Consider the following 15,337-nt stretch of genomic DNA (forward strand, 5'->3'; position numbering starts at 1 on the left):
AGTGAAGAGCAAGGCTGGAATTACAGATCATACAAATCTATAAACCATGGTTTATAAATCATAATGTCTGAGTTCAAGCAAGATGCTATATCATGGTATGAGTTAATAAACCATGTGAAGTCAGCCAAACATCATTTAGAAGTCTTGTCCTTTTACAATTGGCAGTTCATGTTGACTTAATGTGAATGTACTATTATCTTGAATTAGACAATGAGCTATACATACTAGTACACTGGGATCCTCTATTTTTAGTTTCAAAAGTAAAGCTACCATTTGAAGTCCTATCTAATCAAAGATGATAATGAGATGTAACAATAACTATGACGCAGCAATTATGTTGTGTCTGGAGGCTGAAGGGCCAGGTAAAGCCAAAATCAAACCAGTAGTATTTTCAAATTCCAAGGAGGAGATTATATAGAATACATATAACATTAGAAAGGCATTACAACTATCATTTCAAGCTATAGTGCTGAAAATGTATTCTGCAAAGCAAATAAAACTGAAGATTAATATTTCAGACTAATTACAGATCTGAAAAGACCATAAAAGTTATAGGGGGAATCTTCTCTTCAATATGAATCGTATCATTCAGTAGGAACTCCTAAAATGGAATCGGGATACCATTCTACCACAGCACACCTATTCATTCCTCACATCCTATGCATCACAGGAGAAAGGCAAGAACCTAATGTTCTTAAACCAGAGTTAGAACCAAAGACCCAAAAATAGCATTTAAAGCCAACATGTTTTTTTAAAATAAAATAAAATAAAATTTTCATGTGATTTATCAGTCTTCATACTGATTACAGGTTGCTGAACACACCCTGTAGAGTGTCTGGTACCCACCGTTCACACTACATACATCTATTACAGACAGATTTCACACCCTGCAAATGTGGGTGGGTGATTTCATAAATCTATCAAATGCAAACCCAAATAAATGACACAGATCAAGCCACAAATCATCCAGAGACACTGAAGAATAGGCAGGCATTCAAAAAACCCACATCTTCGGTTATATAACAGCATTTTTGTTTTATTTAAGGCACCCTTTAAAATGTGGCGCAAAGGCTTTAAATATAGACTAGGGAGACACGTGGACCACCTAGATTCAGGGAGAGATAATACGTTTTCTAGCTAATTAATTGGAGGAAAATATATATATATATATTTGTACTCTCTTTTCTTATAAAAGTGTCATTATTTGCCACCATGTTACCAGATGGGACACATTTTCCTTGTTTCTGCCTGCCCATTTCTAAAACACGCTGCAGCTATCCATGCCTAGCCTAAGTCTCCTCCCGTCAAAGCTTCAGAGAGGTGCAGGCACATTTTTTCAGCTGAATATCTTCCACAGTATCCATTACCAGACGAAGCAATTTAAAACTGGGAATGTCGATTCTAAAATTCAACCTCTTTGCTTCCCCACAGGAACGATCCACACAATGAAATCTCCCCTCGTTGACACAGAGGAAACCACCATCACTAACCCTCCATCCCTTTGGTTTAAACTACCCAACCTAAAATGGTGCTAAAATTACACAGCACCACCTCCTCATTGTGGGAGGCAGGAGGAAAAGGGCCCCCCTAAAGCAACACACACCCCCAAGCCTCGTTCTTCCAAGACACGCATCCCTAAACAATGGGGACAGGTATGCGAAAACACCCGCGCACGTTTTTCCATACCCAAACCTCTGCCGGGCGTGACGAGCATGGAGCTAAGGTGGAAGGGATCCCAACCCGATTTCTGGCTGCCTTCTGCTAGGGATGGGGCGGGGAACAGCTTTGAAAACTACCGCAAAACGCTTACCTGTGCCTTGAAAATGTCAAGTCGTGCTTCTCCTCGCCACTGCAAGCAATTGGGACTTGTTTGCTGCAAAAGGGGTGGGTACCTCAAAAGACAAAGCCCAGATTCCACGGCCACCAGCAGTCCTGTGCTACCCGGGCTCCTTAAGCTTGGCAAGGGAGGCTGCCCAAGGAAGGCTTAACTGGCTTTTGGCTTTGTTGTGCGACTCCGCCTGTCTCCTTTTCTCCGCCGGCTCAATTTGCTGCTGAGCCTTTCCCTACAGCTGCTTCGCCTTTCTTCTCCTGCCGCTGATGGGAGCGATTTGCATTAGCCCGTCCCTCCTGAAATGCGGTTCTTCACACCAGGCTAGGCAAATCTAGCACGCTGCATCTGCCAGAGGGCGGTGCCTGCGCCTCCGCCCTTGTTCTCCCCCGCGCGGAATTAGAGACCCCGAAGAACCGGGAACGCGGCAAACGTTGTCCCCACCCACTTGCCACCCAATTGAGCCCTCTACATCGTAACTGGGGTCCTGTTTGTTTGGTAGGGATCCCGTTGAAATAAAACAGGTCTTACTCCTAAGTAAGTGGACATTAAACGGCGACATGCTCTACTCTTCGAGCCTTACTTAAGGAGACATTTGCCCACGGTTAGTTTAATCACAGTTCACGCAACCCAGGTTTCTAGGTTTGCATTTGACATGGAACCAAGAACCACAGGGCTGGGATAGAAAATACGCTAAGCTGTCACATACTTGGGTACTTGGTGGTTCATTATGCTTGTGCAAAGATACTGTGTTTTACTACCATAACTAGGCTATGTGCTCTACTCTTCAAGCCTTACTTAAGGAGATGTTTGCCCACAGTTAGTTTAATCATAGTTTATGCAACCCAGGTTTCTAGGTTTGCATATGATGTGGAACCAAGAACCACAGGGCTGGGATAGAAAATATGGTAAGCTGTCACATACTTGGGTACTTGGTAATTCATTATGCTTGTGCAAAGATACTGTGTTTTGCTACCATAACTAGGCCATGGTTCATGGATCCTTCCCGTGGTAGTTTCCATATTAAAGAATACCAGACTGCATTAAAATACAGAGAATAGTTAGGAAAGAGGGCAACCTATCCAACAAGTATTGAGGTTCTCTGCTTTATTTCATGGTTTGCGACATCTAGGGAGAGTGAAGATGCTAAGTGGGTAAATTCTTTGAATTACCGGTAAATGATCTTTGAATAGTTCCCAACTTGTTTCAGTAAGATTAAAGAGAAAGACAAGTTTGGTTGTCAAAGTCTGCATGGACATATCTCTGAGTTTTATTTTTGCAAAAATATGAAAGTGTTCTCCATTGTCTTCAAGAACTCTTGGTTACCCTCCTCTGCCCCCCCTCCACTTTATAGACCAGTTTGTAGTCTGGGTCCAAATACTTAACTGGTGTGGCCCTCTAGCTTTTTTCAGGACCAGCTCAGATCAACTAAACCGCTGACAGCTAATCTTTTCGTTGCTGTGTGCCAAAAATGTGCTCATGTGCGCACTCATGATGCCATGCATTTGCAACTCCTCCCATGTGCCCCGCCCCCCTATGCATGCACACATGACCCCCCCCTGCGCTCCTCCTGCTCTCCGTACATGGACGCATAACCCCCACGCATGTGAGCGTGACCCTCCATGCTCCCGCTTCCCTCCATTCATGTGTGCATATCTCCCCCATGCATGCACCCAGCCTCCTGTGTATGCATGGCAGAGACCCGAAAACCAGCTGGATTGTGAAAGGTGCACACACATGTGCAGTGGAACTGAGCTGGGGTGAGGCTCGCCTGCCCGCCGAGAGGGCTCTGCGTGCCATAGGTTCCCCATCATGGAACTAGACGCTGCCATCTAGTGTGGAAAGTGAATAGTATCAAGTCCTGATAGAACATCTTTTTTACAGTCTATATAAGATAAATAATTTGAATGTAAGGCAGGGATAATGTGAGCCTTAGGATGCCACTGAATCTGCATTTTTTGCTCCAACAAGAATTCAGTTCACAAAAAAGAGCTTTTTAAATGTTGAATATAGCATAAAGAAACTTGCCCCAAAATTTGAAAACAAGACACATAAGGGGGTCTAAGCCCCTAAACTCATTTTCCCCAGCATTTATCATATTATCACAACTATGATACCTCATAAATTCCACTTATTTTAGAGATAAATTAGACAAGGTATATAGGCAATCCTCGACTTACAACAGTTCATTTAGTGACCGGTCCAAATTACGACTGCAATGAAAAGAGTGACATGACTATTTTTCACATTTATCATCATTGAAGCATCCCTGTGGTCATATGATCAAAATTCAGGTACTTGGCATGCTTATGACAGTTGCAGTATCACAGGGTCACGTGATCAGCTTTTACAACCTTTTGGCAAGCTAAGTCAATCAAATTAAATAATTTTAATTTAATTTTTAAAATTTTATTGTAAATATCAATTGGGTTTTTTGGGATACTTTATTTAATGTCCCTTTTAATTTTTGTAATATGTGTTTTCTTTTATGTTGTACACTGCCCTGAGTCCTTGGGAGAAGGGCGGCATATAAGTCCAATAAACCTCAAACCTCAATCAATCAATCAGAATAGAGCTGGAAGGGATGTTGGAAGGCTTCTAGTCCAGTCCCCTGAAGCAGGAAATCCTATTCCATTTAAGACAAGTCCAGTCTCTTCTTCAAAACCTCCCGTAATGAAGCACCCATAATTTCTGAATGCAAGCTGTTCCACTGGTTAATTGTCCTCACTGATAGGAAATTCTTCTTAATTCCAGGTTCTTTTTCTGCTTGATTAGTTTCCATCAGTGGTGGGTTTCAAAAATTTTTAGAACCTCTTCTGTAGGTGTGGCCTGCTTTGTGGAAGTGGCTTGCTGGCCATGTGATCAGGTGGGCATGGCCAACTTGTAAAATGTGGTGAGACTCACTTAACAATGTTCTTGCTTAGCAACCAAAATGTTGGCTCAGAAACTCTGGCATTTGAAGCAAGCAAGTCTTAAAGCTGTCAAGTTACAAGACCCTTGCACCCCTAACCCTTTAAAAAAAATCCAGGGATCTTCAAACTTGAGAGCTTTAAGACTTGTGGACTTCAACTCCCAGAATTCCCCCTCTTGCTCTTCATCTTGATGATGTGCGGACGGGCAGGGGGAGAGAGCTGGAACCGGTTCTAAATGGCACTGTAGATTTGTGGAACCTTTTCTATAGAAGAGGTTAGAACTGTCAGGAACCCACCCCTGGTTTCCATCCATTGTTTCTTAGCCTGCCCTCTGGTGCTTCAGAAAATAAATTGATCTCATCCTCTTTGTTGCAACTTCTCAAACACTGGAATATTGCTATAATGTCCAGTGATGGGATTCAAATGTTTTTACTACTGGTTCTGTGGGCGTGGCTTGGTGGGCGTGGCAGGGAAGGATACTGTAAAATCTCAATTTCTTCCTGATCAGCTGGGACTCAGGAGGCAGAGAATAGATGGGATTGGGGCCAGTTACTGGTTCTCTGGAATTGGTCAGAACCTGCTAAATACCACCTCTGATCATGTCCCAGTAGTCCTTCTTTCTCTAGACTAGCCAAACCCAAATCCTGCCACTGTTCTTGATATGTTTTAGTCTCCAGGTCTTTAATCTTAGTTGCTCTTCTTTGAAAAAAGTGTAAAATCTCAACATCTTTTTTTGTAATGTGACCAAAATTGGATGCAGTATTCTAGGTATGGCTTTACTAAGGCTGTATAAAGTGGTACTAATACTTCACATGATTTTGATTCTATGCCTCTGTTTATGCAACCAAGGATTGTAATAGTTTTTCTGGCTGCTGCCACACACTGCTGATTCATGTTTAAGTGATTGTCCACTAGGACTCCAAGGTCCCTCTCACAGTTACTGTTTTTGAGCCAGGTTTCACCTAATCTGTACTTGTATGCTTGGAAACCATGTCACTAATGTATAAGGACATGGTAGCTCAGCTTGTCGATCAGAAAGGTTGGCAGTTTAATGGTTCGAATCCCTAGCGCTGTGTAACGGAATGAGTTCCCTTTACTTGTCCCAGCTTCTGCCAACCTAGCAGTTCGAAAGCATGTAAAAATGCAAATAGAAAAATAGGAACCACCTTTGGTGGGAAGCTAACAGCGTTCTGTGCACCTTCAGCATTTAATCATGGTGGCCATATGATCACGGAGACATCTTTGGACAGCACTGGCTCTTCGGCTTTGAAATGGAGATGAGCACTGCCCCCTAAGTTGGGAATGACTAACGTATATGTGCGAGGGGAACCTTTACCTATACCTAGTGTAATAACTACAGTGATTCACTTAACTATTGTGGCAGGAAAGGTTGTAAAATGGGGCAATACTCACTTAACAAATATCTCACTTAACAACATAAATGTTGGGCTAAATTGTGGTCTTAAGTTGAGGACTACCTGTATATTTCTTATTATCCCATCTTGCCTTTAGTTTATTTATTTCCCACCTTCATTGTTTTTACTATTAACTCAAGACTGCAAACATTTTTCTCCTCCTATTTCTCCCACAATAACAAGTTGTGAAGTAGGTTGAGCTGAGAGATGTAAAGTATCAGATATTTAATGTGTTGGTATTAAGCTAAGATTAAATAATGAATATAATTGTAAATTTGAACTGCTATTGCACAAACATTTGTACCCAGATGACAACATTGTTTAATGGAAGATGGATTAAAATAAAATAATTTTTTTGGGGGGGAGAAATAACAATTTTATTGTGGACCCACATGAGACCACGAACTGGAAGTAGAAAGTTTACTGCAATTTCCCCTCATGGAACATATTTTTACCTTTTGCACCCCAATGTTTTAAAGAAATCTTCAGGAAATATTTTTTCGACTCCCATTTATATTAATACTTTTCAAGGTTTTTAAAATTCCAAATACTTCCAATTGTATAGAATCATTTTTAGAGCTGGCTTTGATGAGTGTGTTTTATGCTGCTGGTTTGCATTTAGGACTGTCACTGTGTGAATATTTCCCAGCATCTGTGAAAGAATTTTGAAAGAAAATACTGTGGATTATATATAGATATGTGCTTTCCTAAATTATGCAGGGCACGTTGAATTCCTACGTTGGTATAAAGAACTCTAGCTAGAATGGGTATGGAAGAAAGGCTTCCAGGGCCTGGACCACCTTTGTTCTGGCTGTCTGCTCTTTTAACAGCTGCTGAATAAATGAACATTGTTTTATGCAACAGACAGCTATTCTGTATCCAAAATACAAATCTAAAGCTTTGAGGGTGCTGCTTTTTTCCCTAGTTCTGTTGACAGAATTTTGGCCTGTCTGTTTTTCTTATGGATTGTTGTTCTCTTCTTTTTATTGTAAAAGTTTGAAGAAGAATTGCTACATTACACAGAATGACCACATAAATCAGGAGAAATATTGGCTTGCCTTTGGATGCTAAATTCTATAAAGCCAGGAATTGAAACAATAATGGCAGAAGAAGGAAAACAGACGCATCCCTGACCAACAACTGGATAATTTTCAGCAACTTCTAAGACCAAGCAAAGGGTTCTGTCTCTTGGAGAAATAAATTCAGCAGGAGCCTTTGTCATAAAATACATTCCTTGAATGTAAGCAATATGCTGAAAGAGTAATTAGCAGAAGGTCTCATTACAGGCCCATCTTGAAGGATTTTAGCCCAATTAAATGAATAGTAGTGGACATTACATTTGTTTCAGGGGCTGACCAAAAATACAGGTGGGATAAAATAAGATAATAAAAAAGGGTTTATTAAGAAATAGGATGGGAAAGCTTCACTGCTTCTTAAACTACATCTTGAGTAGAGAAGGAATAGGAAGTTCATTTGACTCTTAAAGCGAGACTCATTTAGAAACAGATAAGAGTGACTGGAGGGGATATGGTAGCTCAGTGGCTAAGACACTGAGCTTGTCAATCAGAAAGCTTGGCAGTTCAGCGGTTCGAATCCCTGGTGCTGTGTAACTGAGTGAGCTCCCGTTACTTGTCCCAGCTTCTGCCAACCTAGCAGTTTGAAAGCATGTAAAAATGCAAGTAGAAAAATAGGGACCACTTTGGTGGGAAGGCAATGGTGTTCCATGCACCTTCAGCATTTAGTCATGCCAGACACATGACCATGGAGACGTCTTCAGATAGCGCTGTCTCTTCAGCTTAGAAACGGAGATGAGCACTGCCCCCCTTGAGTCGGGAACAACTAGCACGTATGTGCGAGGGGAACCTTACCTTTTACCTTAACAGTGACTGGTCCCATCATGTAACTCTTACCAATGATTCAAAAGTACAAGTAGATGTTACAATCTCCAATATTCACTCACTCTTCTGTTAAAATATACACATATTAGCTATGTCTCTTGCTGTAAGTCAAAGCACAACATGTGACCTTAGTCACTTGTGGCTTTCTCGGTAATCTATGGCTTAACAAAGCATATATTAGCATAATGTATTAATCTACAAATGTGATACCAATTATATATATACTAGACTTTACAGTGTCTAGTATGATTTTACAGTGATGGTCTGCTTATTGGTTTGTTAAATTAACCCTGAATCTTTGAAATGCTGAAGAAAGATTTTCTTTTGACACTAAGCTTGACTGTTATGACTACAGTATTATATCAGAGTAAGAGTTGAATTCTAAGAAATAATATTCCAGACCGTTTGTTTTAAATAAAAGAAAGCTCTTTGTAAGCCATTTAAACTGTCTGACATCTTATTTGCAAACTAAGTTGCAGTATTCTTTAGTACATACTATATTGTTTGAGTTTTTAGAATGAGAGCCATAAAACAGAATACATGTATTTTTAAAAATAACCTCTAAAGTTGTGTAAACTGAAAATTGTTTATAAGTTGATTTTTTTGTAATTACTTCTTTAAGTACTTTTTGTGAAATTTTTCAATATTTAGGAATAGTATAACCCTCCAAACCAAAAGGTTAAAGAGGTGAATAAAATAAGTAACAATGTAAACATTGATTTCTGTATAAACCTGTTCTTGTTTTCTGTGACCACACATCCAGTGATCAAATATCGTATTAGCAATGTATTGCTCTTAAATATTTATTTGCAGAAAAGCTACCGGTATAGAATAAACCCAATTATTTTAGTATAAAAGCTGTTGCTTATTCAAAGTACAATTTCTTATTAGATTATTTTCTCATAATAAAATAACAGAAAAGTTTTACAAACATAGCTACATTTGTTTGTTACTTCCTTTAAAGTCTGTTACTACCTTTATAGGGAGAAAAGAACACCAAATTTAACCAAAATATTTTAAATAATGTCTAGTATCACATACATAAACCTCCTGTAAACTGTTAACTTGCCCCTCATATAAAAGATCATGAATATATTATTTAAAATACTCCTTAATCTAGAAGTATAGCAGATTGTGCTGCACAAAGAAACTGAGGGTCCCCAGGCTTCTTGGACCAGTAGGCATGTTCTGAAAGCATATGGATGCATTTGCAAAAAAAGTATTTATTTCTTCAATTTAAAAGTGAGTATGGTTGCGCAGAGGAAGGGGGGACCTACTTATAGCAATAGCAATAGCACTTAGACTTACATACCACTTCATAGTGCTTTTAAAGCCCTCTCTAAGCGGTTTACAGAGTTAGCATATTGCCCCCAACAATCTGGGTCCTCATTTTATCCATCTCAGAAGGATAGAAGGCTGAGTCAACCTTGAGCTGTTGAGATTTGAACTGCCAAACTGCAGCTAGCAGTCAGCTGAAGTAGCCTGCAGTGCTGCACTCTAACCACTGCGCCACCTCGGCTCTTCAAAGCTTATACAGAACATGGCTGCCACCATGGCCTTTATTAAATGTTTAGAAACCTATTCTAAGTGGATGGAGAACTTTTGGCCCTTTAGGTATTGTTGAAGTACAGCTTATAACAACTGACTGGTGAGAAACCTATTTGCATTTTTTTTAAAATGACTAGGCAATAATGAGCGTAGTTGAAATCAGCAGCTTAAAATGCTAGTAAATAAATATTGCCCTCTTTGGTAAATAACAAAAGGCATAAAAGTTAAATGCTTATTAAAATGATTTTCTAGATACACAAATCATTTGGATTTTATAATTAAAGTTTATGATTCTAGGCTGAATCAAAATAATAAGTTGCAGGAATAATTGAAGAAGGTAGAAAGTTAAGGTAGAAGGTAAAAAGAGAAGTAAAAAAGGATGGGGAAACTGAGAGAAAATAGATTCAGGCAAGATGATCCAGGCCAAAGTTAGGGGAACACGATTGATCAAGGTCTACTGACCAATGTCAAACCCTTGAATTGAACAGTTCAGAGTTGGGGGGGGGGAGATCAGATCTTCACTTTCATCTAGAGCAGTGTTTCTCAACCTTATAACATATGGCATATATTTGGATAGTCCTTGTGTTAATCCAACCAAGTTGCCAAGGTTGAGAAACACTGATCTAGAGGAATAAATATTACCATTTCTGTAGGCACATTTTAGATTATTATGGCTTTTCTTTGTATTTACAATTGTAGGTGAGAATTGTGCTGTATATAGTAGCATTCAGGGCTAATGCATTATAATCAGTCAAGTTACCTGGTCCTAAGTACACGATCTATTAAACCATGATGAACAATTGTGGTGACAAAGCATCAACTCCTACCAATTTATGCTGGTAATAGCTCATGACAGACACAATGTACATGAAGATACAGAATATGTTTAGCCTTATCAAATGGCGGAAGGCAGCTGACCTTCACTGATTTCTGAAACTAAGGAACTCAGGTCCCCATTAATGCTGGGAATTCCAGGTTTTTGAGAAGCTAATTGGGTTTAAGAAGAAAAACATAGTAAAAAAAACATAGCAAGTGTTTTAAACTATTTTCCCCCTATTTTGTATGCTGCTCCGAGTCCACTGGCGTTCAGAGGCCAATAAATTTTAAAAACTAAGCAGTTTCCATACATCTGTCCTGAAAATTGCATAAGGACATTTACAAACTATCAAGTTCAAGCTGTGAGATCTTTCTCATTACTTTCAGGGTTTAACATCATATTGTAGAATTAACTTGAATTAATATTATGACTACAGTGGTCTTAATGAAGTGTTGAGCTTAGAACAAGAAGAGTTAGATTCAAAGCCCAACTCAAGTATCACACTAATTGGATGACCTGGGCCAGCCATTCAGTCTAATCTACTTCAAAGGACAATTGGGAGGATAGGAGGCAAGCAGAAGAACATCAAGTTCCCTTATGGAAGGAAAGGATGAAAGCATAACCAAGGTTATCCTGCAACTATTAACAAGAGAAGAATAATGTTCCAGATAAAAGCTCAGCTGGTCGATTTATTTAGCGGCATGCATTATGTTGAAGCATAAAAGTGAAAGAAAGAATATTAAAGCCCACAAAAGATAGAATATTAACCATTGTTATGGAGAGAATTGAGGCTTGTACTGCTTTTAAAGTTCTGCAAAACTTTATATTATTGGAATCAATTTAATTAGGGATGTGGGAGATAATGTATTCTTCTAAAATGCCCATAATAGTTAGATGGGAAAGAGGAAACTAATTGTCCTATCCAGTAGCTGGACCCAATAATTCTGCTATTTAATGAGTGATTTCATGCATTTAGAAACACTGCTCCTTCACAGTTTGCCAGTTGGAAGAAATGCTAAATGCCATGTGAGATTTTATAGCAATTTTTGAGGCTTATTCATTGAAAAATTACTTCTCACCTTCTGATCTCTGAAATCATTGGATGCTGAAGCCAATAGCCTTCTAAGACGCAGTGCTAACAACGGACTGTTGGTTTCTCTTTCCCTGCTGCTACGCACATGTGCACATTCATTTATTTTGATCCTATTCTCCTGATGCATACAGAACATCCACTTGAACTTTAAATATCCTTTCTTCTAAACTAAAGCAGGATAAAAGAGGTTCAACAATAAAACGTAACTGTACCATCCAAGCTAATTCAGTGTGAATGACAAGAACATGACATTCAATTCATGTGCTAAAATTACAATGTTTGATGCTAAACCTCAAAAAGCACCCACTCCAAAACGGCACTCCATCCCCACCCTCAGTGCTGCTATTAACAGAATGGAGGGAGAAGCGATATGTGTGGCTGGCTGGCGTTATAACCAGAATGCAGAAGGCTCCCTTTCTAAAAACTGCAATCTGTGGGTGGGTGGCTTCACCATGTGAAGAAATTGGGATCAGGAGAGGACTGGTGAATGTATGAAGCTTAATTGAAATTACCTGTGGTGCTCCAAGAGCTAAAATAAAAAGCCTTGCAAATGGAATACTACTTAAATATAGTAGCATTCAGTGACTGGGTTCACATATTGTGCTGTTTTTGCAATGGGCTTTTAAATAATTGATGTTAATTAAACCAGCCTGTTTGGGTTTACCTTAGCATTTTAATGTAAGCCCTGTTAGAGGTTGAAACATCTGTTTCTACACATGAGCATTGCTGACCGCAAGAATTTGTCCTGAGCAATTCTTAATGAAGCATACTTTAGAATTATAACAGAAAGAATATTTATTTAAGGAAATACATTGCAGCATTGGCAAAACCTAGCATCTGGCTATATTCTACCAGAATAATCCAGGAGCAGGTTCTGCACGCATTTTTGTCTAAGAAGAAAGAAATGGCATCAGATTTGACAAAAAGCAATCAGAATATGGACAGAGAGGGGACACACTTAACACATCACTGTTCTCAGTAGTCATGTAATGTTGAACCACCAGTTCAATTACATATGGATCTTCAACCTCCCTATTCACTTGGAGGCTTGTTAACCTCCAACTCCTATCGTGTCCCAAAAAGATTGTGTGTTGATCTCTGGGTCAATAAATCCATCTGCCAGGATTTCTTAGGATGAGTTCTTTTGAACACTTCTAAAATGGTGGTACTTTGGTCTATCTGCATTTAGATGTACTTTTTTCCCATTTGAATATATCCTTGATTGACCCTAGGCCAGATTATTGGCACGGCTCATCTGTCTCAAAGCTCATTAAAACTTTATGTAGCCAACTAGCTCTTTATGCCTTTTAGGCATTTGATTAGGAGCATCTTCAAATACTGTGGTTGCTGCTTGCCTGGATATAGGGAATTCCAAAGCAGACAGGAAACCAAAACTATGAGCAGCAATACTTGCCTTACAGTAATAGAATTTTGCCATGTCTGAGAGCACTGCCTTTCCCTTGCCACTACTTTCCAAAGAATTAGAGAGGATATTTTCTGAGACATTTTGCCCAGCCCCATTCCTCCTTTGTACTCAAATTTCATTAATCAGAGCTACTGTCTGGGCAGCAGCTCTTCCTTCTGCCTCCAAGGTTATTTTCACAGCCTATTCTGTTTTCTTTTTCCATCTCTCACAAAATGCAATATTATACAATAGTATGTATGGCAGGATCATGTATTTCTTGAAGTATTGTTCAGTGTCATGAATGAAGGCAAATACATGTGTCCCAGAAAAATATTGCAGGATCCAACCGGGGTTGGTTACCGGGAGGTTTAGTGTTCTGAGCTTTCGGATTCATGGAGGAAGCTATTAATAAATAATCAATCAGTGGAACAACATGCCTCCAGAAGTAGTGAATGCACTGGAAGTTTTTAAGATGTTGGATAACCATTTGTCTGAAGTGGTGTAGGGTTTCCTGCCTAAGCAGGGGGTTGGACTAGAAGACCTCCAAGGTCCCTTCCGACTCGGTTATTCTATATTCTGTATGATATAGGGTTTCCTGCTTGGGCGGAGGGTTGGACTAAATGACCTACAAAGTCCTTTCCAACTCGTTATTCTATCTTCAGGGAACTTCTATCCAGCAGTGTCCAACTGTAATAAGCCCTCTAGGTCAAGCCAAATCTTCCCTCTAAGGTACTCGGGTTTTGAGATAACTTGCATCTAGAGATGAGCAACTACTGGACAATTAGGTCTCTTTGCTGCCACTACCCCTTTCTTATAAACCAGTTCTCTTCTCACTAGCCCTCTGGGAAACCAGAAGAGGATTGAAGGAAAATCATCGCCCCATCCTGATCTAAAAAAATATAGAATTGACATTATGAGATTGAATTATTTAGTATTGGCAATATACCAGGTATTTTAGAAGCTGTTGAAATGTAACTCCATATTGAGCTGTCGAAATTTATTTTAACTGGATATACCTACATTTTTGTGTTAATGCTAAAGAAACATGTTTACAGCTGCTGAAAAAAATATCATTAAAACAATAATTGATCTAGTGTAGATTTACTCTTTTGCACCTGTTTCAGTAAAAATGTTTATCACACAATAATTCAAGGGCTTAGCACACAGCTATGTACTGTACATCCATGTATCCCCATGTATGTCCAAGAAGAAAACCAGAAGGAAGTTACCTCAAGTTAGCAATCTTTTAGATAGAGTGGATGGAGTGATAAGAAAGGGGATCAGAGAGTAAAGTTAATTATCTATCTATGCTGTATTGTCCCCTTGTGGTCAGTAGTTAAGACATTGTAAGGAGTCTGCACCATTGGATTTGAATGTTCAACAAACATAATTCTTGTGTTTTATAAATCATGGCTTGTGATTTGTATCATACCAGATCATAATCTATACAAGGCTTAAACAAATTAAGAATTAGCAGTGTGTAAGCTTACGTCCCTAATATACTTATATAGATCCTACCTAAAAAAAGGTTTTAACTGTTTTAAAGAGCTGGAGATAACATATATATTCACAATTGCTGCTTGCATATAGCAATAGCATTTAGACTTATATACCGCTCTATAGTGCTTTACATTTTTGTGGATTTCTATTTCTAGAATTCCCAGTAATAGCCATATTGGGTAGGGAATTCTGAGCTTACATTTGTACTTCAGGAGGGCCCCATCATTTGCAATAGCTGGCTTAGAGAATGTGAAATAGTCATCCTCAATTGAGCAAGTTTGATCATCTGGGAAGTTTACTTCATCCCCCACTGCTTATGATAAATTTATGAAACAGAAATCCTTCTCTTGCTCTGCCCAGTATTCCGACAGTTTCCTGAAATATATACCTTATTTCTAAGAAAAATGATATTCTATCCATCTATTTCTTTCTAAGGATGCAGAAGTAATTTCTATGGCCATAAGGAAAACAAAGAGAGATTCCTGTAATCTAAATGCCAGTACTGTTAAAAGAAATGACTGAGCACTTCATTAGTCTGTTTCTTGTATATTATTGTTTGGGATCAGTGGTGGGATTCAAATTTTTTTTACGACTGGTTTTGTGGGTGTGGCTTTGCGGGCATGGTCGGGGAAGGATACTGCAAAATTCCCATTCCCCCCACCCCCACCCCACTAACCTGCTTTCCAGCTCCATTCTCTTGTTCAGAGCAACAAAAGATCAGCTGGGAGGCAGAAGGGATGGGGCCAATGTATTTGCCGGTTCTCCGAACTACTCAAAATTTCCACTACCGGTTCTCCAGAACCTGTCAGAACTGGCTGAATACCACCTCTTGTTGGGGTAGGTTTAGAAAATGATCCAGGAATGCCTGAGTATGAGGAGCATTACTGATTACAATAAGGTCAATAGCTGTTTCAGCAACAA

At 39.2% G+C, this 15,337-nt stretch overlaps 1 protein-coding gene across 2 annotated transcripts in view; it reads right to left on the bottom strand.

Moving 5' to 3' along the window:
- The window catches only part of DCLK1 (doublecortin like kinase 1), a 160,130-nt gene extending 158,031 nt beyond the window's left edge, over window positions 1-2,099 (bottom strand). For both annotated transcript variants that reach the window (XM_014062629.2, XM_014062630.2), the window contains exon 1: window positions 1,811-2,099. The gene's annotated coding sequence lies outside the window, so the exon portion shown is untranslated. The remainder of the gene's footprint in view (window positions 1-1,810) is intronic.
- Between the last annotated feature and the right edge of the window lie 13,238 nt (window positions 2,100-15,337).

This window comes from Thamnophis sirtalis, unplaced genomic scaffold, assembly GCF_051295495.1.
Source record: "Thamnophis sirtalis isolate CommonGarterSnake01/CBP01778 unplaced genomic scaffold, rThaSir2_p1.2 scaffold_8, whole genome shotgun sequence".
Classification (NCBI taxonomy): Eukaryota; Metazoa; Chordata; class Lepidosauria; order Squamata; family Natricidae; genus Thamnophis; species Thamnophis sirtalis.